The sequence below is a fragment of the Lepus europaeus genome, unplaced genomic scaffold, assembly GCF_033115175.1.
Source record: "Lepus europaeus isolate LE1 unplaced genomic scaffold, mLepTim1.pri SCAFFOLD_29, whole genome shotgun sequence".
In the NCBI taxonomy this organism is placed as follows: Eukaryota; Metazoa; Chordata; class Mammalia; order Lagomorpha; family Leporidae; genus Lepus; species Lepus europaeus.
In genome coordinates, this window is record NW_026909167.1 from 2,531,957 (window position 1) to 2,554,911 (window position 22,955).

A 22,955-nucleotide genomic window follows, 5' to 3' on the forward strand; every position below is an offset into this window, starting at 1 on the left:
CGACCTGTGTGGCCCTTGCAGGCTCACAGCTGGGAGGGAGCTGTCAGGGCATCAGAGCTGCTGTGCAGCAGTGGGAGGGTGGAACCTCAGCCTGCCCAGGGCATGCAGGTGCAGCCCTGCAAGGCAATCAGGCCTAGATAAAGCCATCAGGGTGCGGCTTTATAAGGTGAGAGACCAGCTGAAACAGGCAGACATGGGACCCACACAACACCCTGCACCACCTTGGGATTCTGGCAGCAAGGCCGTCACCGGACGCAGCCCTCAGAACCACATCCAGGATACACCCTCTGTAAAAATAAGCTGCTGCCAGGCTGGGTGTGCCCTCAGTGGGACAAAGTGCACGGGGCTCCCAGCCCCTGCCTCACTTGCCTGCACCAGGTACATGCAGAACTCCTTGAAGAGCTGCAGCAGGCAGGTGTAGCATATCTTCTTGATGACAAGGATGCTCTTCGGGGGCTTGTTCCACGTCAACCGCTGGCTTGCAGGGTCCTGAATATGCCTTTAGGGAGAGGAGAGGGTTCATGCCAGCTGCACACTGCCCCTCGGACAGGACAGGACACACAGTCCACCCCTGGACAAATGCACTCACCGGCAGTCCCTGGCAGCACAGCCCTGGCCCATGGGAACAGGCACAGGGTTCGGCCCAGCAGGAAGACCCTGCCCTGCTCACTCAGTTCCCATGTTCAGCTGCACCAGCCTGCAGTTACCGACGGTGCCCATCACTCACCTCAGCAGCCCCAACCCCACCAGTGCTTGCTAGTCCCTCAGCAATGCCCCCAATGCCTCCTTGGGACAACTGTTCACAGAGCCCACTGAGGGGAAGCCTGTGGCTGGCAACCCTACATCCGTCAGGGACAATGGCTCCCCTAAAAACATCCAAACCAGCAGGTAGGGGACACTGTGCTCAGGCCCCTTAGGACAGGCACTTGCTGGCCCGGCCAGGGCCTGCCCACCACATCAGAGTGTTATCCTAGCTCCCTGCACTTCTCACAGTGAGGACCTCTGGTTTAAAGCCAGTGGAAGTGCTGGTGTGAGTGCCACTGCCCTGACCCAGCCACCCATGCCGTGTGGATGGCCAACCACCATGCAGTGAGCCCTGCCTCCCATCCTGCTGGGATCTCACTACCATGCAGGTCCAGGGCACCAGGAACATGAGTGGGAGCAGCACCTGTGTCCCGTGCTGTCTGGGAGTTGAGGGAGGATGGGACTGGGGCTCCCTGTCTGGGTTTCAGAACAGCAGTGTAGACCAGCAGGAAGTTCCCTTCCCAGTGCTGTCCTGGTGGGGAAAAGTGCTGATGGCACCCCGCAGGGGAGCAACAAAGACACGCCTATAGCAGCAGCAGTGTCTGGCCACATCCAGTGAACCAATGACCATGGGAACCTGGTCCTAGCACTCACCATGTCCAGGCATTTCTGGGGAGTGTGAAGACACCCATGATACCTCCATGGGCTTCACTGTCCACCCCATCAGTCCCATGGCTTGCGAGGCACTGCCCCCTTCCAGGAGATGGCCAATCTGTCCATGGCATCATGGTCACATTTTGCTAATGACAGGTGCACGCACAGCCCTGGTGCACCAGCACTCTCCCGACTGCACATCTTACACTACCCTCCCATTGTCTGCACCATCAACACCGAGAGCAGCATGCTACAGAGCAGCTTGTTAAAGGTGAGTTCTTCTAAACACAGTCAGGCCAAGAGGTCCCCGAAGTTATAAAAATCAAACAAGACAAAGTATTCTTGCTGCTTACGCAGTCCTCTTGCCTCATCCCCTACCTACCGAGAAAAGCAGTGTCTGGTCGGTGCTCAGCCCAGCAGCTAAGATGCCCATGTCCCACATCAGAGAGCTGCGCTCAGAGCCCAGCTCCAGCTCTGGACTCCAGCTCCCTGCTGACCTGGACCCTGGGAGGCACAGCGATGGCTCCAGTGACTGGGTTCCTCCATACTCATGAGAGACCTGGACGGAGTTCCCAGCTCCCAGTTTTGGCCAGTCTGAGCCGCTGCAGGTGGAAGATTTCTCCACTTCTCTGGCCCTCAAGTAAATGAAAACAGATAAACCAAGAGGCCACAAGCTACCCTACTCTCTGTTGAGCTCCGGGCCCAGCTGTGGCACCGAGTGTGCAGCCTCCCAGCTCTGCCAGCCTCCCTCTGCCCTGTGGAACTGGCCCAGCCCGTGGGAGTTCTCAGGCCATTGGCAGGTGAAAGGGCATTCACTCCCCAGCCCTCAATCAATCTGCACTCAGCAGTGGCCTCAGGGCCTATGGGCAGCTTACAGCCCTCCGCCCAGGTCACAAGTGATGCTCTGACCCCAGTGGACTTCCTGGGGAGGACCAACAGCCAGATCCTCTGCTTCCTGCTGGGTCATCTGAAAAGTGGGGTGCTGACCCTGCAGGGCCATAGCTGTGGGTACGGGACAGGCAGAGCGGGGCCACAACAGCGTGGACAGCTCTGTTCTGACCACAGAGATGAACTGGCAATTTCTCACAGCACAGTCAACAAAAAACGCAGGTTCATGATGAAATCTAGGCTGGTTCTCAGACAGGAATCCAAGTTCCTCATAGCTGTCCTGCCCACGACATCTGCTTCTGCCATCAGGGAAACCACTAGGCTAGGTCCCCAGGGAGTCATTGCCACAGCCACAGGAGCCCTGGCAGGTAGTGAGGGCACAGCCAGAGGTGGGCAGAGCAAGCCACTGGCCTGGCTGCCACAGACCCTCAGGGCAGCTCCCAGCACTCTGTACTTCAGCCTGAGGGATCTCAGGGGCAGGCTCCCAAGGCAGAGCCTGGCCCCAGGAGCTAAGCTGGTAAAGGCCACTTAACTCATGAAATGGTGACCAGGGGGTGCCTCTGCCCAGACCAAGAAGTGCAGGGAAGGGCCGCTCTTGGCCAGGAGCAAACATGGGAGGGTGGTACAGCCATGCAGAGACTGAACAAGGTCAGCAGCAACAGAGCAGCTGCAGCTCTGGCCTCGGGGAGCACTGGCCCCTGGAGACCCGCATGTCTGCCACATGGAGCCACAGCAGATAGCTGGGAGCTGAGGTGGTGAGGGCTGGCCTGCCCATGGCACAGCCCTCCCTGGTTGGGGTCAAAATAACAGGAGCTGTGCATGGACGGGTGCCGGAAAGCTCCTGCCCTGTCACTGGGTAGCAGGAGGCCTGGACAGCCCTGCGATGGGGCAAGGTAGGGTACAGCCTGCAGGGGGCAGCCTAAAGAGCCCCTGCAAACAGCTCCCATCCAGCCCACTGGTGAGGTCCTAACCCCGAGGAGCCAATGGGTGATGCACGGTGCTGCCCAGGAGGTCCCTGGTGCAAAGCCCCAGCCCCCACTACATGTCAAAGAACCTCTCACATCTCATGTACACCTCTCTTCACAGAGCCAGATCCGAGCACACACAACCTCCCTGATCTGTCCCCAACTCCCTGAAGGAGACCCTGCAGGGACAGCAGGGCTTCTGCACACAGGCCTGAAGACCACGGCCCCTCAATGCCAGAGGCTCACAGACCAAGGATTTCTCTGGAGAAATTGTGAAATAAAATGCTCTGAGCCAAGATGGAACTCTGATGTTTAAATCATTTTGATAGTTTTCCCTTAAAAACACAAACTGCAGCAGGACTGGTACGTGGGACATGGGAGCAGAACCTTCAAGCACACGACAGCAGACTAAGGGAGAGCGATGGCTGGCCAGTGCCATGAGGCAGCACTACTGCTAAGTCCTTAAGGATGTGGTCAAGGCCAGTGACACAAGAGGCCTTGGTCCACCGAAACACCAGGTGGCCAGACCAGGCCAGCATCTCCTGTGGCCCCACAAAGCATGTTAAAGCATCACCCATGAGACAGAGAGTATCTTCTAAACAAGTACAATCAGATAGAAACAGTTAATTAGTGTTTATCTTCAGAATAATTACATCCTGCACCTGAGAACAGAGCAGTCAGAAACCAGGACACACTGGCGCTCAGCAGACGCTGGCTCACACCACTCTGAAGGCACCAGAGAAGCCAGCAGGACTAGGGGATGTCATGAGGCTTTGTTAAGTGACTTGAAACACACACTGCTCTGTCCACACCACAGCCACCCCACAATACACACCCTCCTGGGGACCCCAACTCACATGATGGTCTGGGGGTTCTGCAGCACACAGGTCTTTGGTCCAAACGTGGTCACGGGACATGGGCCATGCAGAGAGTGCGTCCTTCTGCAGAGAGCACACACAGCACAGCACCATCAGAACACGCAAGTGCAGCCACAGACACAGACAGGGGCCAACCCAGACTCCAAGGAGCACCAGAGCCAGCCCTGGAGGCCCCGGGCTCCTCAGCGCAGCAGGAGACACTCCCAGCCCAGACGAGGGAGACGCCTACTCTGAGACGTGCCTAGGGGTCTGCATTCCTGGGGGTCTCCCAGAACCTGTCTCTGGGTCAATATTCAGGAATCAAGAGGTCAGAACCCACTCACAGGTGGCCTGGGGAGGGGGAGGCATTGGCATGGGGGTTACAGTGCCTGGGTTTCAGTCCTGGCTCCACTTCTGCTCACTCCCTGGGAGGCAGCAGTGGACGACTCAAGACCCTGAGGCCCTGACACCCACATGGGAGACCTGGATGGCAGCTGCTGCAGGCATCTGAGGAGTGAATCAGAGGATAGCACATCACTCTGCCCACCTCTGTGTGTTTCTGTTTGCCTTTCAAATACATAAATAAAAAAAATTAATGTTAACAAAAATATTTACCCTGAACTATACGAAGACAGCAGTTGAAAGGCCCAACTTTTACAACAAATGAAAAGTGACCTGACTCATGGCATCCTGGGAAAAGGCCCCCGGGCTGGTGCTCCTGCCTTTGCAGGGGTCAATGGGCTAAGGTGACACCTGTGACCTCCTGACCACTGGAGCAGCATGTTCCGGGTGTACTGGACATTATGGCCAGAAGGGAGCTGCCTGCTGCTCTCTATCTTCAACCACTGCCAGCATCCCAGTGTCTACACTGGAGAGAGGGCATCTGGTAGCTGTGGCCACACCTGGGGCCTTTCTGGACCGAGTGTGCTCTGGGCTTACTTACGTACGTCTTCTAAAGATGATTAAGTGTACTACTGCAAAACACAGACTGGACTCAGGAACTTAAAAGACAATCGGAAACCAGGTGTGTGGCTCCTCCACTCACCCTGGGTGTCTTGGGGGCTTTGCTCCCCTCCCCTGCCTCACTTAAGGCTCTCCAGAGGCTACCTCTGACTGCTGTCTGTATCCCCAGGTCCAGGGTCCTGACAGGAAGGCTGTACAGTGCCAAAAAACTTACAGAAACCAAAAGCAAAAGGCAGCTCTGTCAGGGGCATAAGCCAGGGCACCGCCATAGCCTGGAGGTGCCAGAGACCAAGTTTCAACACCACAGCAGCTGCTCTGGGGCAAGCTGTGCCCACGCCATGAGGACCTTTGTCAGAGACTGGCTGCTGTTGCCCACCAAGTTCCAGTCTGGTCCCCAAATGTGGCCTGCTTTGAAAACCACTTTCCAGGGTTGGGGTTGTGGCACAGTAGGTTAGCTGTTACCTGTGATGCCACCTCCCATATCAAAAGCATGGGTTCAAATCCTGGCTGCTCTGCTTCTGATCCAGCTCCCTATTAATGTGCCTGGGAAGGCAGTGGATGACAGTCCAAGTATCTGGGCCCCTGCCACCCACCGATGTGGGAGACCAGGCTGGAGTTCCAGGCACCTGGCTTTGGCCTCACCCAGCCCTGAGTGCTGTGGCTACTTGGGCAGTGAACTAGAAAACAGATCTCTTCCTCTGCCTTCCAAAAAAATCTTTAAAAACAAACAACAAAACAAAAACTACAACCATTTTCCACCAAAGAACTCTTCCTTGGCTGGCACAGGTGTGAGCCCTCCTTGAGGGGCATGGCCTGGTGAGCTCAGTGCCTCCACTGTTACCATCACAGCCACGTGCTTGTCAGGCCTCCTGGACATGAGGTCTAGCTGCTATTGCCCAAGCGCCATTGAGCAAGAGCAATGCCCAATGCCTTGGCCCATGGGAGGGGCAGGTGGGCAGAGGGCACATACGTGACGGGCCCTGCCCACGTGTGCCCTCCGGCCCTTGCCTCTCTAAAGGACCAGGAACACAGAGGTCTCCTCACCAAGTCTAATACTGAAAGGCAGTGTGGGGGCTGGCGCTGTGAGGCAGTCACCTGAGCTTCCACCTGCAGTGCTGGCATCCCACATGGGCACTGGTTCCAGTCCTGGCTGGTCCACTTCCCATTCCTGCTTATGACCTAGGAGAACTGTGGAAGATGGCCAGCTGGCTGTGCCTCAGGGGAGGCGCAGCTCACAGCTGCTGTGCCTGAGCTGTGGCAGAGACCCTGAGGGCTCCGGATCCTGGCTCTGGCCCAGCCCAGCCCCAGCCATTTGGGAGTGAACCAGCAGATGGAAGATCTCTCACTACATCTCTCAAATAAATAAATAAAATCTTGGAGGACAGCGCTGTGGAGTAGTGGGTAAAGCTTCCACCTGCAGTGCCAGCATCCCATATGGGCACTGGTTCAAGTCCCAGCTGCTCCACTTCTGATCCAGCTCTCTGCTATAGCCTGGGAAAGCATTAGAAGATGGCCCAAATCCTTGGGCCCCTGCACTTACATGGGAGATCCAGAGGAAGCTCCTGGCTCTTGGCTCCTGATTGGCCTAGCTCCGACTGTTGCAACCATCTGGGGAGGGAACCAGTGGATGGAAGAGCTCTATCTCTCTCTCTCTCTCTCTGCCTCTTCTCTCTGTGTAACTGTGACTTTCAAATAAATAAATCTTTAAAAAAGAATATAAAATAAAACCTTAAAAAAGAATCAAAGAGAAACAGTAATGAAGAAACTGTTTCGGTGATGGGATGGATGCCAAACACAGGGAACTAGCAAATTGGCCAAGACACCTTGTGGTGGCAAACAGCCGGCAGGCATAGCACAATGGTGAGACCACAGATGGAAAGCTTGCTGCACCGAGGCGACAGACGCTGGCCCTAGGATGGATAAGAGGGCCTGGAGGTCACGACCCTGGAGTCCTGGGGTGCAGCCCAAGGCACACAGGAAAAGAGTGCTGTGCCAGGGACACAGCAGGAAGAGGCATGGGAAAGCTGACCCTGACTCAGGGCCCAGGGTACAGCATGTAGGCAACCCAAGCAGCAGCCCAACACACAGCCCCACGACCTCACCCCAAAGCTACTGGAGTTAATACATGAGAGGCAAATCCAATACACAAAAATCAACTGTATTTCTACATACTGAGACCTGAAATATCCTTTACCACTGCATTAAAAACAGCCAAGACCTATACACTGATCTATACCAGCACTGAGCGCCCCGGGGAAGCGGCACTGATGAGCCCCGTGTGCACACACAGAGCACAGAGCAGTTAGAGGGCCTGGAACAGAGGAAGTGGGGCTGACAGTGTTGCCCCCAGGCAGGAGCAGAGAGAGGCAGTTCTGCAACGGAGACTCCCCCCATCACAGGTGCCAGTCATCCTGGACAGAGGTGCTGAGCGGACACTAGAACACCAGGCTGCAGCTCAGCCACTCCCTCACCCCCACAGAGCAACTCCAGATCAGAGAGAGAGAGAGAGAGAGAGGGAGGGAGAGAGGTGACCCAGAGGTACCCCCCACACAGGCCCCATGGCTTCCTGACACAGGTTGGGTTAGACACAGGAACAACCAGGCATGCCAGGCACCCAACGAACCCCAACTGAAGCCCCACACTCTCAACACGAGTCCAGGGGCTGGCATGCTTGTTACATCGCCCCTGCACCACCAGAATCCCCCACAGAGTCCCAGCTGTGCCCTCACCCAGGTGGGAGACCAGGGTGCAACTCCCAGCTCCAGCCTGGCCCAGCCCCGGCTGCCCCAGGCACCTGGGGAGAGACCCAGCAGACCCAACCTCCCTCTCTTCCTCTCTCTCTCTCACTGCAGTTCTACCTTCTAAACAAGTAAAAATAAGTAAGTGTTACATTTCAACTGAGAGAGGCCATTTGGGCAGTTCCACAGCAACGTGACCACAGAGCCCAAGCCTTCCGCTCCACAGCCCGCACACTGGCATCTCTTCTAGGTTCCAGGAAGGCACGGGCAGGTGTGTGGATGGTCACCCGCGACCCCACGGCCAGCCTGAACCCACAAGTTTTTCAGGAACTTCAAGCTCTGAGGCCCAGATAGGCCACTCGCAGGAGGGCCAGGGGCGGGTGGCACGTGGCAGCACCCCACCCACTTCTGAGAGGTTCTGGGCTCTGCACCCACGCCTCCGGCCAGCTGCGGGTGTTGGGTGTCTGAGGCGGCTTCCGGGCCATGAGCTCACCCACAGGTGCTCGTGGGCTCACCTACCCCACAACCGAGCCCCAGGAACACAGCGCGCGTACACGGGAAACCAAGTGACAAGGGGCGCACACACGGCGAAAGTGGAACCCCGGCGTCTCAAGGCTGCGGGGACCCTGCAGTCAACACTGCGCGTCACAGTCCAGTGCCACCCCCGAGGACACAGGGCCTGCTTCATCCCCTCCGTTGTGAGCTTCGGGAGCCCTGCAAACCCAGCAGGGCGCGGTGAGGGCCTGGACGGGGAGCAGGGAGAACCCCGCACCGGGTGCCATCGCGAGCGGCAGCCCCAGGTGCCGGGCGTCGCGTGGCAGGACTTGCTGCGCCCACCAGATCGTGGAGCCACCTGGGACGCGGGCGGAGTGCGGGGAGCCGGGGCCAGGGCTGCGCGGAGCGGAGCGGGAGGGTCCCCGGGGGTGCGGGCCAGGCGCCCAGGACAGGAGCGACCTGGGGTCCGGGGACGCCCCTACGGGAGGCCGCCGCGCTCCACCTCACACCCGGCCAGACCAGGGAGACGCCGCGTCCCGCTCCAGGACCCCGCGGCCGCCTCAGGGCCCGCTCCGCTGCCCTCGGTTCCGGCCCTGCCCGGCTCCAGCTCCGGCTCCCGCGCCACCGGGTGCCGAGTGGCCGCGCACTCACCGTTCGCGGCTGGCGTCGTCCCCATGCCGGGCCGCCGCCCGTAGCCCGCCGCCGCTACCTGGCCCTCTTCGTCCTGGCCGCCCGGACCTGACGCCGGCGCCGCGGAGCAGCTCTGCGCCGCGGCCGCCCAGTGCGCAGGCGCGCCCACCACGCATGCTCCCTGCTGCGCCGCCGCGCACGTGGGACCGCCACCATGGTGGACACGCGTGGGAGCGGCAGAGGAGTGGGGGGCGACGGCCGGCGGGAAGGGGGGACAGGCACGGTCATGGAATGCGGGGGCCGTACTCACTCAGTGCGTGGGAAGTGAGCCTGCTGCTGCCCAACACATTGAGGAGCCAGCTCCGCTTACCCCGGGGTAAGGTCTGGGTCATGTGGCCCGGTGCCAGCGAGCAGGTGCGGGTGCAGTGCGCGCCCGCTGGTCCCTGACTCGCTGAGGCTGGCGGGTCTGTGTGGCTGCGACTGGCCACGCCTGCCCTGGGCCTGGGGCTTCTCTGGGGTGCGCAGTCCACAGAGTGGAGGACTCTGGAGGTGGAAAGAAGCGAACTAGGCCACAGGAGCTTCTTGTGGGACTGCGGGCCCCGCCTGACCAGGGGCAGAACCCGCTGGGCCCAGATGCCCCAGGGCCTCTTCGCCTCCAAATATTCCTTTGCGCACGCGGGCACAGACACAAACACACACACACATGGGCTCCCTGATTGAGCCCCTGGGCGCCCCCTTCCGTACCCGCTGCGGTCAGGCTCTCACTGACCAGAGGCTGTTGGGCCTGGTGCTGTCTCCCTGAGGGCACCGGAGCCCAGGACCACCGGGCAGCAGGGGCACCGAGGGTGGCTGGGGGATTTCTTAGCTTCTGTAACTTACCCTGGCTGGTTGTGTAAACTCGGCCACTTCTCCAGGCTGACCGCCGGCGTCGCCATGGAGGGAGCCCTGAGCCGCATTTGTGGATGGCTATTTCCAGGACGGGAACTGGGGCCAGCCACCAGAAACGTCTGAAGGTCTACAGAGGCCGCCGCCGCGGGGCTCAACCCAAAGACCTACCTGTCCAGCGTGCTCCTGGACACAGGAGCGCTGCCCGGCCGCTGACCAGGGGAGCCGTCCACCCTGGGCCTCAGGCTGCCAGGGCAGCCCCTCCCACTTCAGAGAAAACAAGCGCTGTGGCTTCCTCTGAAGACCTCGATTGTGCAATCCGGAGCCCTGGACTCAGAGGCCAAGGGCTCACATCCACCCTGGCACTCGACCCGCGCTCGCTCACGCCACGGACAGAGCACCTGGAAGTCCTCAGAGGCCAAGGACCGGGGGAGGAGACACGGCCTGCTCCCAGGGGCTGCAAGGGAGGGGCAGCAGGTCCCAGCCCTAGAGCTGCTCTCAGGGATGGGCCCTAGGGCGTGTACACTCCAAACCAAACCAACCTCGGCCTGTTCTCTGGAGGCCTAGGGCTGGGAGAGGCACAGGACTGGGCAGCTCCCAGAGCTGCCTCCTGTCATTCAGGCTGAGGTGGGGGTAGGGGGAGGGCCGCCCCTGGCTTTTTAGGCTTCAGCTTTCCTTGGGGTTGTGCTCCCAGCTCAGGGGTGGGGAAGTTGACTTCAGCTGGCTGGGCTCAGCACCCAGAAGAGGAAGTGACCGGGAGGAGGGGCTGAGGCTCCCCATGGAGGTGTGCCATGAGCTTCCCCCAGGTCAGCGCACCCCTTGATCAGCAGGCTGGGACCAGCTCCCAGGCCCAAGACCCTCCTCTGGGACCCTCACCCACAGCTGCACATGCGACAGGCATCTGTTTGGGCTGCTTTGGTCATGGCACCCTTTGCCTTGTACCTGGCTCAGCAGATGAGACAGGTCAATGATGGAGCAGACAGTGGGGAGTGAGGAGGGGAAGCGGAGGGGCACGGTCTTGACCAGGGCTGCCCAGGGACCAGAATCCCTCCAAATGGCAGGTGCCTGGGGTGGGTGGGGCTCGCAATTTCCACAAGCCCCCCTCCTCCATCCCGTGAAGCAAGTCTCTCCATCCTGAGGTACAGAGGCCCAGTAACTTGCCCAAAGTTACCGTGGATTCTGAGGAGGAGCCATGCTGGGGAACGGGGCAGTGTGGCCAGGCCTGCTTCTCCCAGGAACACAGCTGCCCTGGGTCAGTCCCCTTGGCAGCCCAACCACTGGCATGGCAGCAGCAACACTGGGTGGCATGTTTGTGTCGTGCTTGTGGGCAGAGTGGGGTGCCCCTGCTGTGGGCTCCTTCCTGAGGGTCAGGCTGTGCCAGGGGCAGGGCAACAGGGGTCTGCACAGAATCTTTGGCATGGAGCTGGTGTGGCCCTCAGAGACACTTCCAGGACAAAGGGCAGGCTGGAGTGGCCAGAAGGCTGAAGAGGCTGGGGGAACTGCTAGGGACAGGGGAGGTGCACTCACATGCACCTGCCAGCACCTGACAGGTATGTACACCTCCACAGGTGGGGCAGGGCCAGGTTCTAGAGCATCATGGGAGCTGCAAGGCAGACTGGGATGGGGCAGGGAAGGGGGTGCCTGGCACTCAGGGTGCAGACAGCACATGTGGGATGTGTTGAGGGGCTCCCCATCCCCCTCAACCTGTGGAAGTCTGAATCCTGCACCCGAGGTGTGGCTTGACCATGACCATTTCCTTGCCACCTTGCCCTCGCCAGGTGCCACTACCTGAATCCTGCACCTGAGATGTGGCTTGGCCACAACCCTTCCTTGCCAACCCACCCTTGCCAGGTGCCACTACCCGAATGCCATATTTGGGACCAGTTTCATCTTCTGCTTTGCTAAGGTAAACTAAGGCACCTGCTGTCCTAGGTCAGAGCTAAGGGGAAGGAAGGGACAAGGGCTGGGCTGTGGGAAGGAGAAATTCCAAGAGCATGTGGTCAGTAGTGCCACCAGCTCTGCTCAGACACTGCCCCAAGGCATGACCCTGCCTCTGCCTGCACAGGGTCACCTTGTCAGGAGGGACCTCACGTGCTCCCCGACACTCTCTTCTACATGGGGCTCTTCTGAGATAGCCCCAGGGCTAAAGCCCGCACATCTATGAAAAACAGTTACTTCAGGAAGAAGTGGGGGAGCTCGGAGCCAGGCGAATCCACCCCTGCCAGCCGGCCAAGTACCCCCACCCTGAGAGCCTCAAACAGCACAGGTGGCCCCACGCAGGCACAGTTTACGCTCACCTGTCTAAACAGCTGCTTCAGAATGTGGCAGATGGACAGTACGAGGCCCATCTCAAATGAACCCAACAGCCTGGGCCATGACAACCAGGTGGCTGAGGGAGCCCCTCACACCCAGCTGGAGCAGCAAAGCCAGCCAGGATCCCCTCATCCCTTGGGATACCCCAGTGGGGACGCTTTGCACTGAGACCAGCACTTTGAGCCACAAAAACCCCAGGGACCTCTTGGGGGTCCTGCAGATTCCATAGGATTCAGGGAAATCCTGTCATTCCAGGAAAATGCTGTCATCCAATTGTAAGCAAGAAAGCGGCTCAGTGACACATGAAGTCTCTGCCTTTATTCACATTCTCAGGGCAAACGCTCATTTTTTCTAGTAAGACACACTCCACACACTCAGACTGGGATGAAGCCATCTACCCCACCCTGAGAGTTTAGGGGAGGGGAAGAGGGAGCGGAGACTGAGGCCGGTGTCTGGTGGTAGGTGGGTTCTCCACACTGCAGGGTGGCCTCTGGCCCCAGGCACGGCCTCCAGGAGCAGACATGCTCCCACCCTTCTCCCTTCCTCAGAATCCAACAGCAACCATTTGCAACAGAACTGGCTTTTTGCTTTATGTTTGTTTTAAGAAATAAAGAAGACAGATCTTGAGGAAGCTGCCCCAGGACCCCGTGTCCATGGTCATGCCATCATCTGTCATTCCCAGGGAGCTGATGCAGTTGCCATGACCAGCCAGGACACCTGGGAGGGAGCAAACAGCCACAGTCACCCCATGTGTGCCCACAACACCTCAGGCAGCCAGGAGGAATGGTGCCCGTCGTGTCCAAGGGGTGCAAATAGCACCCTGCTCCTCTGCAAAGATGACACTCCAGGGACACACACTCCAGGGCCCAGCCTTGAGTCGGTCACCAAGGTGGGGTAGAGTTGGGAAAGGCACTGACACACAGTGATGCCCCGTGACACGTGCTGGCCCCTGAGCACACCGTGGTGCACTTAAGTAAGTGGCTAGCACCATAGTGCACTGGCTTAAGCCACCACTTCCAACACTGGCACCCCTGGGAGAGCTGGTTCAGTCCCAGCTGCTCCGCTTCCACTCTAGCTCCCTGCTAATGCACCTTGGAAAACAGCAGAAGATGGCCTAGGTGTTTGGACTGTTGCCACTCACATGAGAGAACTGGAAGGTGCTCTTAACTCGTGGCTTCGGCCTGGCCCAGCCCTGACCACTGAGGCCATTCAGGGGGCATGCACTCTTCTCTCTAATGAATAAAACTTAAAAAACAAAACAAACACATGCACTGGGTGTTGGTGCTGTGGTGCAGTGGGTTAGGCGGGCTGCCTTACTGTAGTGTCACAGCCCAGCTACTTTGCATCTGATCCCAGATTCCTGTCATGTGCCTGGCAAGGCAGCAGAATATGGCCCAAGTGCTTCAGCCCCTTACCACTCACAAGGGAGACTAGGATGGAGCTCCTGGCTCCTAGCTCTGGCCTGGCCCAGCCTTAGCTATTTCAGCTGTTTGGGGAATAAGCTGGTGGGTGGACGATCTCTCTCTCTTTCTCTCTCCCCTTCTGGTCTCCTTCCCTTTCTCTGTCTCTTTGCCTTTTAAATAAATTAATTCATTTAAAAGATAAAAGCATGTTTCTAACAAAAAGACTTCAAATAGAAGCACACCTGCCCACCCTACCACCCTCCAGCCTGGCAGCTCAGAGGGAGCACCCAGGGCTCAGGGTCCCCACTCTGCTGTGCCATGCTCTCCTCACAGGTACACATGGGAGGGACTTCTGGTGTGCCTTGAGCCAGCACTGGCAGGGGCCAGGGCATGGATGTGGTGGACGTCTCCATTACCACCACCCCATCATGCACAGCCTGAACAACACAAACCTAATGCTTCAGCCCATGTGTGTCGGTCACAGCCCCGGCCACCTACCTGCCCTGCCAGCCTTGAGCATGTCCCAGACATTGCACTTGAAGCCGCTTACTTAAGTCGTTGTACCTGGCGAGGAGTAGCCTCCTGCTCTTGGAGAAGGAGACTGAGGTGATCCCACAGATGATGTTGTCGTGGGAGTAGGTCATGAGCTTCTGGTCTGTGCGAAGGTCTAACAGCCTGCAGGTGGTGTCATCTGAGCCGGTGGCAAATGCATTGCCATTTGGAAAGAACTAGAAGAGGAAGAGAACCATGGCAGCATGTGACTGCTCAGTGACACAGTGACGCAGACACAGCAGGAAACTAAGCAGGGCTGGGCTCTGGAAAGAACTGGGGCAGGGTGGGGATACCATGGCCGCTATCCCCAAACAGCAGCTTTCACTGCAACCCAACAATGAGATGTGGTCAGTTGACACTCCTCTGTGGCCACCAGTATTCAGCCTGAACTCAGGCAGGAGGGAGGGACTGAGCAGGGCAACGGACAACTCTGTAGTACACCAGAGGCATCCAGACACATCTAAAAACCTCCAGGGTGCTGCAAGGCAAAAGCACTGCCTTCAGCCAAGGGGCTCAAGAGTATGCCAGAGTGGCTCCAGGACACCCTGCTGGGGCCTGCAAGGGGTGGGTACAGGGCCTGTCACAGAACTGCCACACCACCAATGCCTGAGAGCAATGGCCGACACACGGGCAGCTGGCTGGGGTCACGTCAGAAGTCATCTGTACCCCACTCTGTGAGTCAGGTTGCATTTACATGGCAGAGAGGAAAAATAGCTGACAGTTTGCAGGCTAGACCACAAAGCGAGCTGCGGCCCCCAGACTCACACAGATGACATTGATGTCAGACTCATGGCCTGTGAAGGTCTGCCACCAAGCCATGACAAAACCCAACAGGGGCTGGTGCTGTGGGTGTAGCAGGCAAAACTGCTGCCTGCAGTGCCGGCATCCCATATGGGCAACAGTTGGAGTACTGGCTGCTCTACTTCTGATCCAGCTCTCTGCTGTGGCCTGAGAAAGCAGTAGAAGATGACCCAAGTCCTGGCCCCCTGCACCCACATGGGAGACCTGGAAGAAGCTCCTGGCTTCGGATTGGTGCAGCTGCAGCCATTGCGGCCAATTTAGGAGTGAACCAGTGAATGGAAGACCTCTCTCTGCCTCTAGTTCTCTGTGTAACTGTTTCAAATAAATAAATAAATCTGGAAGGAAGGAAGGAAGGAAGGAAGGAAGGAAGGAAGGAAGGAAGGAAGGAAGGAAGGAAGGAAGGAAGGAGAGAAAGAAAATCTACCAGGGCAGTTTGTCTAAAATGACTCTGACTTAAATGCTGGTCATTTATATACAAATAAAAAAAATGAGAGATTATATACGTGGGTTTCCAGAAAACTGAAGGCTGAGAACAATTTCCTTGGATGGCAACACCTGACGTTTGCAACTGCATCCAGCCTCACAGGGCAGTGGCTCCCTCCCAGGACTACAAACAGCACCCATGGAGGGAGAACGGGAGAGCTGGGGTGGGCGAGTGGTGGACGTGAAATGCTGCCTGGATGCTTGCATCCACATTGCAGTGCCTGGATTTGAGTCCCAGTTCCACTTATTCCTGGGAGGCAGATGGTGATGGCCCCAGTGCTTCAATCCCTGCCACTCAGTCTGAGCCTGTCCCCCTGGCTTGTTGTGGGCAGCTGGGGGGTGACCTGCAAAAGGTGGGTCTCTTCTGTCTCTGTCTCTCTATGCTTTTTTAAAAATACTTATTTATCTTTTGAGAGAGAGCGAGAGAGAGAGAGAGAGATCTTCTAGACACTGGTTCACTCCCTAGATAGCTACAACAGCCAGCCCTGGGCCAGGCCAAAGCTAGGAGCTTCATCAGGGTCTCCCATGTTGGGGCAGGAGCCCAAGCACTGGGCCATCTTCTGCTGCTTTCCCAGGTGCATTAGCAGGGAGCTGGATTGGAAGTGGAGCATCCGGGACTCAAACCGGCACCCATATGGGATGTCAGCACTATAGGTGATGATGTTACCTGCTATGCCACAACACTGCCCCCTATGCCTTTCAAACAAATAATTTTTTTTAAAAAAGAAAATATGCAGAGAAACAAAAAGAAGCAGATACTGGATGCACAGCTGTAGTTCAAACATCTGCACTTGCTACAAGCAGTATTACTGGTCCACCCATTGTTATTTTGTGTTTTGAACCCCAAGGCCATTTCAGATGATATGAACGGTCCAGCTAAGGTCAAGGACAGCATTTCCTGTGTCAAAAATTTTTGGCTCTGACCATGACCTCAAGGTACCGCAGGCCTGGCTCGAGTACTCACCATGTAATGTCTCCAGAGCTGGTGATGATTTGATTGTCATCCAGGAATCAGCAGCAAGACAAGTAACCTGGCAAAGAGCAGATCCAAATGATGTCCTGTATTGAGCAAACCCTAACCCTATGGTTTAGTAGACACAGAAACCAGGGAGGCATCATGAACACATCTCAAAGTTCAGACAGATGCCCCATGTTTCCTTCGTGCTCAGTGAGAAACAAACAATGGGGCCAGATCAGCAACCACTGCCAGGCAGGGCTGAGACCATGGCCAGGCCAGAGAGCAGGACAGTGACAGCACCTCACACAGACCCCACACCTACAGAACACCTGTAGTCTTTCCTCTGCTATTCTGGGAAAACAGATGACCCACTCAACAAGAACTGAACCAGTCATGCTGGGCAGCTTCCGGCCCCCTGGACATATTCTTGAACAAAGGAGACTTCCTGCTTCCCCGGAGCTCACCCTCCAGGGGCAGAGAAGGAAGATGCCATCGCAGCACGTGTCCACCTGTGGGTGAGGGCAGGGCAGGGTGAGGCAACCAAATGAGAAGGGAAGGAGGTGCCAAGCATGAAAGGCCAGAGGAGCCTTGGGCCAGGGCAGCCAGGGCTCCTAGGTCCCAGGGGATCCTCAAGGCAACAGGAGTGGGCATTTGGTGCAGTGGTTAAGACACCACTCAGGGCGCCTGCATCCCTGGAGGGCCTGGGTTCAAGTTTCCACTTGTGCTTCTGATTCCATCTTCTTGCTAATGTGTACCCTGCTAGATAGCAGATGATGGCTCAAGGACTTGAGTCCGTGTCACTCATATGGGAGAGCTGGATTGAGTTCCAGGCTCCTGGCTTCAGCATTGACTCTTGTAGGCATTTGGGGAGTGAACCAGCACATGGAAGACCCTTCTCTCTCTCCCTCTTCCTGTCTGTAACTCTGCCTCTCAAATAAATAAATAAAATCTAAAAAACAACAACAAAGCAACAGGAAAAGAAAACACAGCATTCTGGCAGTGACACTATGTCCAGTGGGGGGAGGGGGCACTGGGAAGGAGGGGTTCCAGGTCCAAGGGGCTCAGCACACATGGGACACACCCAGAAGCCCTGTCCTGAGCAGCTTTGGAATGAGCAACAGTGAAGACAGAAATGCAACTTGGATGCGTCCAAACATGATTGTGCAGGGTTTACCACTGTTTCACACTCTTGTTCTTGTCCAAGTGACCACAGGACCAGTGCACTTACCACCACCTAGAACTCATCGAGGACTCAAAGGGTAGGGACAGAACAGCTATCACAGCCAGTGTGGGGGCCAGCACAACCTGCCTGAGTATTCTGGGGACACTGGTCACTGTCAGGGACACACCTGCTTAGGGCTGGGCTGCACCAGCCAAGGCAAGGGACACCGTGTGGATCAGCAAAATGCAGAAACAAAGCATGTAGAAAGGAGAAGCCCGCGTGGAGTGTAATGACAGAGAACTTACACATGGGGGGATGATCTCAAGACAGCAGCTATGTGCCTAGGAAAGCATGCATACAACACCAGGCTGGGTGGCGAGCCAGCACCCTCTGCAGCCCGTGCAGCCCTGCACCTGGTTCACTCATCCCCATTCATCAGTGCAGCTGTTAATTCTTTCTGGGAAAAATCCCTGCATCCCCATGCCAGGTTAGGAGGCTCCCATTCAGACAACATCACTCATAGTGCTCACCCCTAATGGGTGAGCGCAGAAGGGCAGGAAAGAACTGTGACCTCAGGATGCTGGCCTCTTGGCCACCAACTTCTCACCCAAGAGCCACAGCTCAGGTGAAAGGCCTGGGCTCTATGGACCACACCCTCCCCCACAGCAGCCAACCATGAGACTCCTGAGGGTCTCCGGACCACACCCTCCCCCACAACAGCCAACCACGAGAACTCCTGAGGGTCTCTAGAGTGGTCCTCAAACAGCACGAGTGCTGCCGGCCTGCGAGCCATGTCACATCAAGACCAGAAGCAGCACCACAGCACACGTGTGGCCTGGGGCCATCAGGCACATGAACCAGGTGTATGGCCAAGGAGTGGCTGGGAAGGCTGCTCTAGTGTTCCTTTGTAACTATGTGTGGTGAGAGCTTTCAAAACCCATGCATACACTGCTTCTAATGACACCAAGGAGGGGACTCAAAGTGTGGATACTCGAGGGGTGGAAACCATCATCCTGCATAATTCCAGAAAAGCTGTTCCTTCCAGGGAGCAAAGGCCCCAGTGTGGCATGGGGTAGCAGGCAGCAGTTGGGGTGCAGAGCCCAGCCTCTCTCTCAGGGCTTCCCACAGGGGCCTCTTGGCCCATGGCAGGCAGTGGTGAGGAGCAAGAGCTCCAGGCTCTACTCTTAGCAGGAGGCTTCTGAGGGTTTGTTCCCAAGCCCCCATTTCCCTGTGTCAACTGTGGAGAAGTGCAGAGCTGTCTGTCCACCCAAGTCCTTAGCCAACGGAGGCAGCCATGATGTCTGGTGCCCCTGAGCAGTGAACATGTTCCCGGGGGTGGAGGCAGGAGCACATCAGGTAGGAAGTGGCCCTTCCCTGCCCTGGTGAAAGGCTGTGCTGCTGCCTTCTGGGGACCTGCAGAGGTGCAGGGCAGATGGACACCAAACAGAAAAGCAGGTGTGTAGCAAGAGCACAGGTGCTTGCACACACATGGAGGTTCCAAGCCTTGTGGAGCCCACCAGCTACAGGGACGAGCTTGAAGGGAGGAAGGGTGGGAAGCAGAAGGGGCATGAAGGTGCCTTCCTAGGAGGTAGCAGGGACCACCCAGGAAGCTGAGTTATCAGGACTGGAACAACAAAAACAACCCAAGAGTGCGCACACTTGCACGCGCACACACACACACACATACCCCTTGTGCAGGGGGCTGCACAAGCACACACACACTCGTGTGCAGGGGACTGTGCAAGCACACACACTCATACCTGTGTGCAGGAGGCTGCATGCACACACATGTGCACACACACACACACCCAAGTGCAGAGGGCTGCTGTCTTGGAATCATGGCCCCATGCAGTCCCTTAGGCAATTCGCCCCAAGAACATGAATGTGAGTTTCAGAACCATCCACCTACAGTGGCCTTCACTGCAGGCATACAGAAAGTGGTGAGATCCACAAATGCCTGCATGCCCCACAGAAGGGCCAGGTAGGCAAACCACACGATGGAACTTTCCAAACTTCTTAAAGGTGACACCGTAGTTCTGGGTGGAATTGTAGGTGAAAAACAAAAGAAAGAGACTCAGAGTTCTCTTGTAAAATATCCACACTGAATTCACACTGAGATTATGCTCTGGCCTGCACCTGGGAGAGCAGCCCCATCTGCTGAGGAGCTAGGAAGAGACCCCAGCTGGGGAAGCCCACTGGGCACCCACAAGCAGGCCAAGGAATGCCGGCACTGCCACTGGGAGGGAGTCAGACTTGACAGATATCACAGAGCACCTGGGCCACACACAACACAAGAGCTGTCAGTAGGACCTGTGGGGAGGGGGAGCAGGGGAGCTGGGGAGCACAGGTGGGCAGGAAAGGAAGAGATGATGGAACAGCCTGCAGGGCTCCAGCTAGAAACATCAGAGAGAGCACCAAGGCCAACAGAGAACAACTGTGGAAAACATCATGCCAACGCAGGAATCTGAATGATTCCCAGCTGGCCTGAGACCCCTCTGGGCCCAGGGAAGGGAAATTCCTTCTTTGCGTATCTGTTATGCTGGTCAGATGGAAGGGAGGCTGGAAGGGAGGCCATGGGATGGGGGAAGCATGGGAAAAGCCTGAGGCCAACTGTGACTGCTGTGGAAGAGCAGGGGGGTGGGGGTGCCGAGGCAGCAACCACAGAAATAACCAGTCACTTAGTGCTGACTGCTGGGGGATGCTTTACAGGGTAGCAGCTTCCTTCTGCATCCTGTCTTTCATGAATACACACAATGTCCTGCTTCTCACTGCAGGAGGAAACCACGTAAGCACCGCCATCCCATATCATGGTGCTGACCTGACTCCTGGCTGCTCTGCTTCTGATCTGACTTCCCATGAGCCTGGGAAGACGGGGAAGGCGGCACAAGCACTTCGGCCCCTGCCAGCCATGCAGGAGACCAGGATGGAGTTCCTGGCACCTACACCCTGGAGTGGCCATTCGGGGTATAAGCCAGTAGGTGAAAGATCTTTCTCTCTCTGCCTCTCCCACTGCCTCTCACTCTGCCTTTCAAATAAATAAAAATAAGTTTTTTTTTATTTTTAAGATGCCAGCTAGGATGCCCAAATCCCACATCAGAAGGTCTGGGTTTGATTCCTACTCCAGTTCCCAACTCCAGCTTCCTGCTAATGAAGACCTGGAGAGCAGAGGGATGGCTCAGCTAATGCAGCCCCTGTCCTCCCAAGAGGATGGGAAAAATTGGCAAAATGTCATCCCAAAGACCAACCTCAAGATGAGATGCTGGAATTAGCTAACAACTTTTTTCTTCCTCTGCATCCCTCTGCTTACCAGGAGGCAGGGGGCACGAGGACATCCTTTCCCAGGAGGTACTGCTCCAGGTTGGCAGAAGCCAAAATGACAGCAGCTACTGTAACTGTGCTCATGGAAGCAAAGGAACACCTCAGTAATAAACAAAGACGTAAGAAATAGCAACAGAAAAATTTAAAAGGCTTTTATTTATTTCTATTTTATTCAACAATAGAGAGACAGAGGCACAGTGAAATCTTCCACCTGGTGGCTGACTCCTCAAATGCCCACAACAGCTGGGCTGGGTGGCATCAAAGCCAGGAGGCTGGCATTCGACATGGGCATCCCCAATGGAGGGCAGGGACCAAGGACTTTAGTCACCACTTGGTGCTTTCCAGGGTGCGCATGTTGTCAGGAAGCTGGAATAGGAACTGGATCTGGGACTCAAACCCAAGCACTTGGGGCCAGCACCATGGCGCATAGGTTAATCCTCCGACTGTGGCACAGGCATCCCATATGGGCACCAGATCTAGTCCCAGCTGCTCCTCTTCCAATCAACCTCTCTGCTGTGGCCTGGGAAAGTAGTAGAAGATGGACCAAGTGCTTGAGCCCCTGCATCCACGTGGGAGACTGGAAAGAAGCTCGTGGCTCCTGGCTTCAGATCAGTGCAGCTCTAGCCATTGCAGCCATTTGGGGAATAAACCAAAAGAAGGAAGACCTTTCTCTCTGTCTCTCCCTGTGTAACTCTACCTCTCAAATAAATAAAATGTTAAAACACACACACACACACACAGCACTGTGATACAGGATGTGGGAGTTTCAAGAAACAGCTAAACCACTATGACAAACACCTATCCCAAAACTAGTCTTAAATAAAATAAAAAAGAGATTCTAGTAATGAAAAAAAAGAGCTAGACAGCCTGGGAGTTGACAAAGATGAGACATCAAGCAGACCTGAATAGAAATACAAATGAGCAAATCTGAGGAAGGGGTGGTGGAGAGAACCAGCAAAGCCGCAGGAGGCCAGAAAACACGTGAAACATGTGGCTTAAGGTCTCTCCAACTTGGAGAAAGACAAGATTCCAGAAAGACTCAATGAGCAAGCTTTAAATAACTTTTTTTAAACTTTTATTTAATGAATATAAATTTCCAATGTACAGCTTATGGATTACAATGGCTTCCCCCTCCCATAACTTCCCTCCCACCCACAACCCTCCACTCTCCCACTCCCTCTCCCCTTCTATTCACGTCAAGATTCATTTTCAATTCTCTTTATATACAGAAGATCAATTTAGTATATATTAAGTAAAGATTTCAACAGTTTGCACCCACATAGAAACACAAAGTGAAACATACTGTGTGAGTACTAGTTATAGCATTAAATCACAATGTATAGCACATTAAGGACAGAGATCCCACAAGAGGAGCAAGTGCACAAGTGACTCCTGTTGTTGACCCAACAAATTGACACTCTAGTTTATGGTGCCAGTAACCACCCTAGGCTGTCATCATGAGTTGCCAAGGCTATGGAAGCCTTCCAAGTTCCCCAAATCTAATCATATTTACACAAGGTCATAAAAGACAGAGTGAGGATAGTAACCAAAGATCCTAAGAGTGGCATTAACCAGGTCTGAACTATTATACAGCATTAAGTGGGGAAGAGGACCATCAGTACACACAGGTTGGGAGTAGAGCCATTGGTGGTAGAGTAGAGGTTATGATTACAAAGGAATGAGGCCCAAGTGCGCTGGACAGGCTCTAGAACAAAGGACAGAGTCATTATTAGAGGAGCTAAGAAAGGTGCTGTCTAAGCTACAAGTAATTTTTCTGATTGAGAGGCAAATAGAACCTGACGGAAGGGGCCTGGTAATAATCTGGTGGGCTTTAGGCCTTGTAAGTTAAGAGGCCCAGACCTATCTATCTCTTCATATGGGGTACATCCTAAGGGAGGTGTGAACCACCTGGGGGAAGGCACCCTGTGGACTTTCATTACTTAGCTGGCCTGGGAAGAGAGCTGGCCAGGTAAAGGCAGGTGGCATCTCTAACAAGAAATTTACAGTTCTGCCTGCAATGTTGCTGACCCTGCTTGGCTGTCCCCTCAGCTGCAGTGGTCACTTTGGAAGTTGGGCTGAGTGAAGGGCTTTTCAGCTTAGAGCCAATCAGATCTGTGGCTCTGACCTGGGCATCCTTCGACTCCAG

At 55.9% G+C, this 22,955-nt stretch overlaps 1 long non-coding RNA gene and 1 pseudogene across 1 annotated transcript; both read right to left on the minus strand.

The window, feature by feature from the left end:
* Positions 1-294: 294 nt before the first annotated feature.
* On the minus strand, positions 295-9,025 carry LOC133754843 (uncharacterized). The gene is made up of 3 exons (XR_009865307.1): positions 8,956-9,025; positions 4,109-4,192; positions 295-499 (listed from the first exon to the last, which is right to left on the minus strand). It is a non-coding gene; the product is annotated as an uncharacterized LOC133754843 (long non-coding RNA).
* A 3,696-nt stretch (positions 9,026-12,721) lies between these two features.
* The window catches only part of LOC133754749 (guanine nucleotide-binding protein G(I)/G(S)/G(T) subunit beta-1-like), a 28,746-nt pseudogene continuing 18,512 nt past the window's right edge, over positions 12,722-22,955 (minus strand).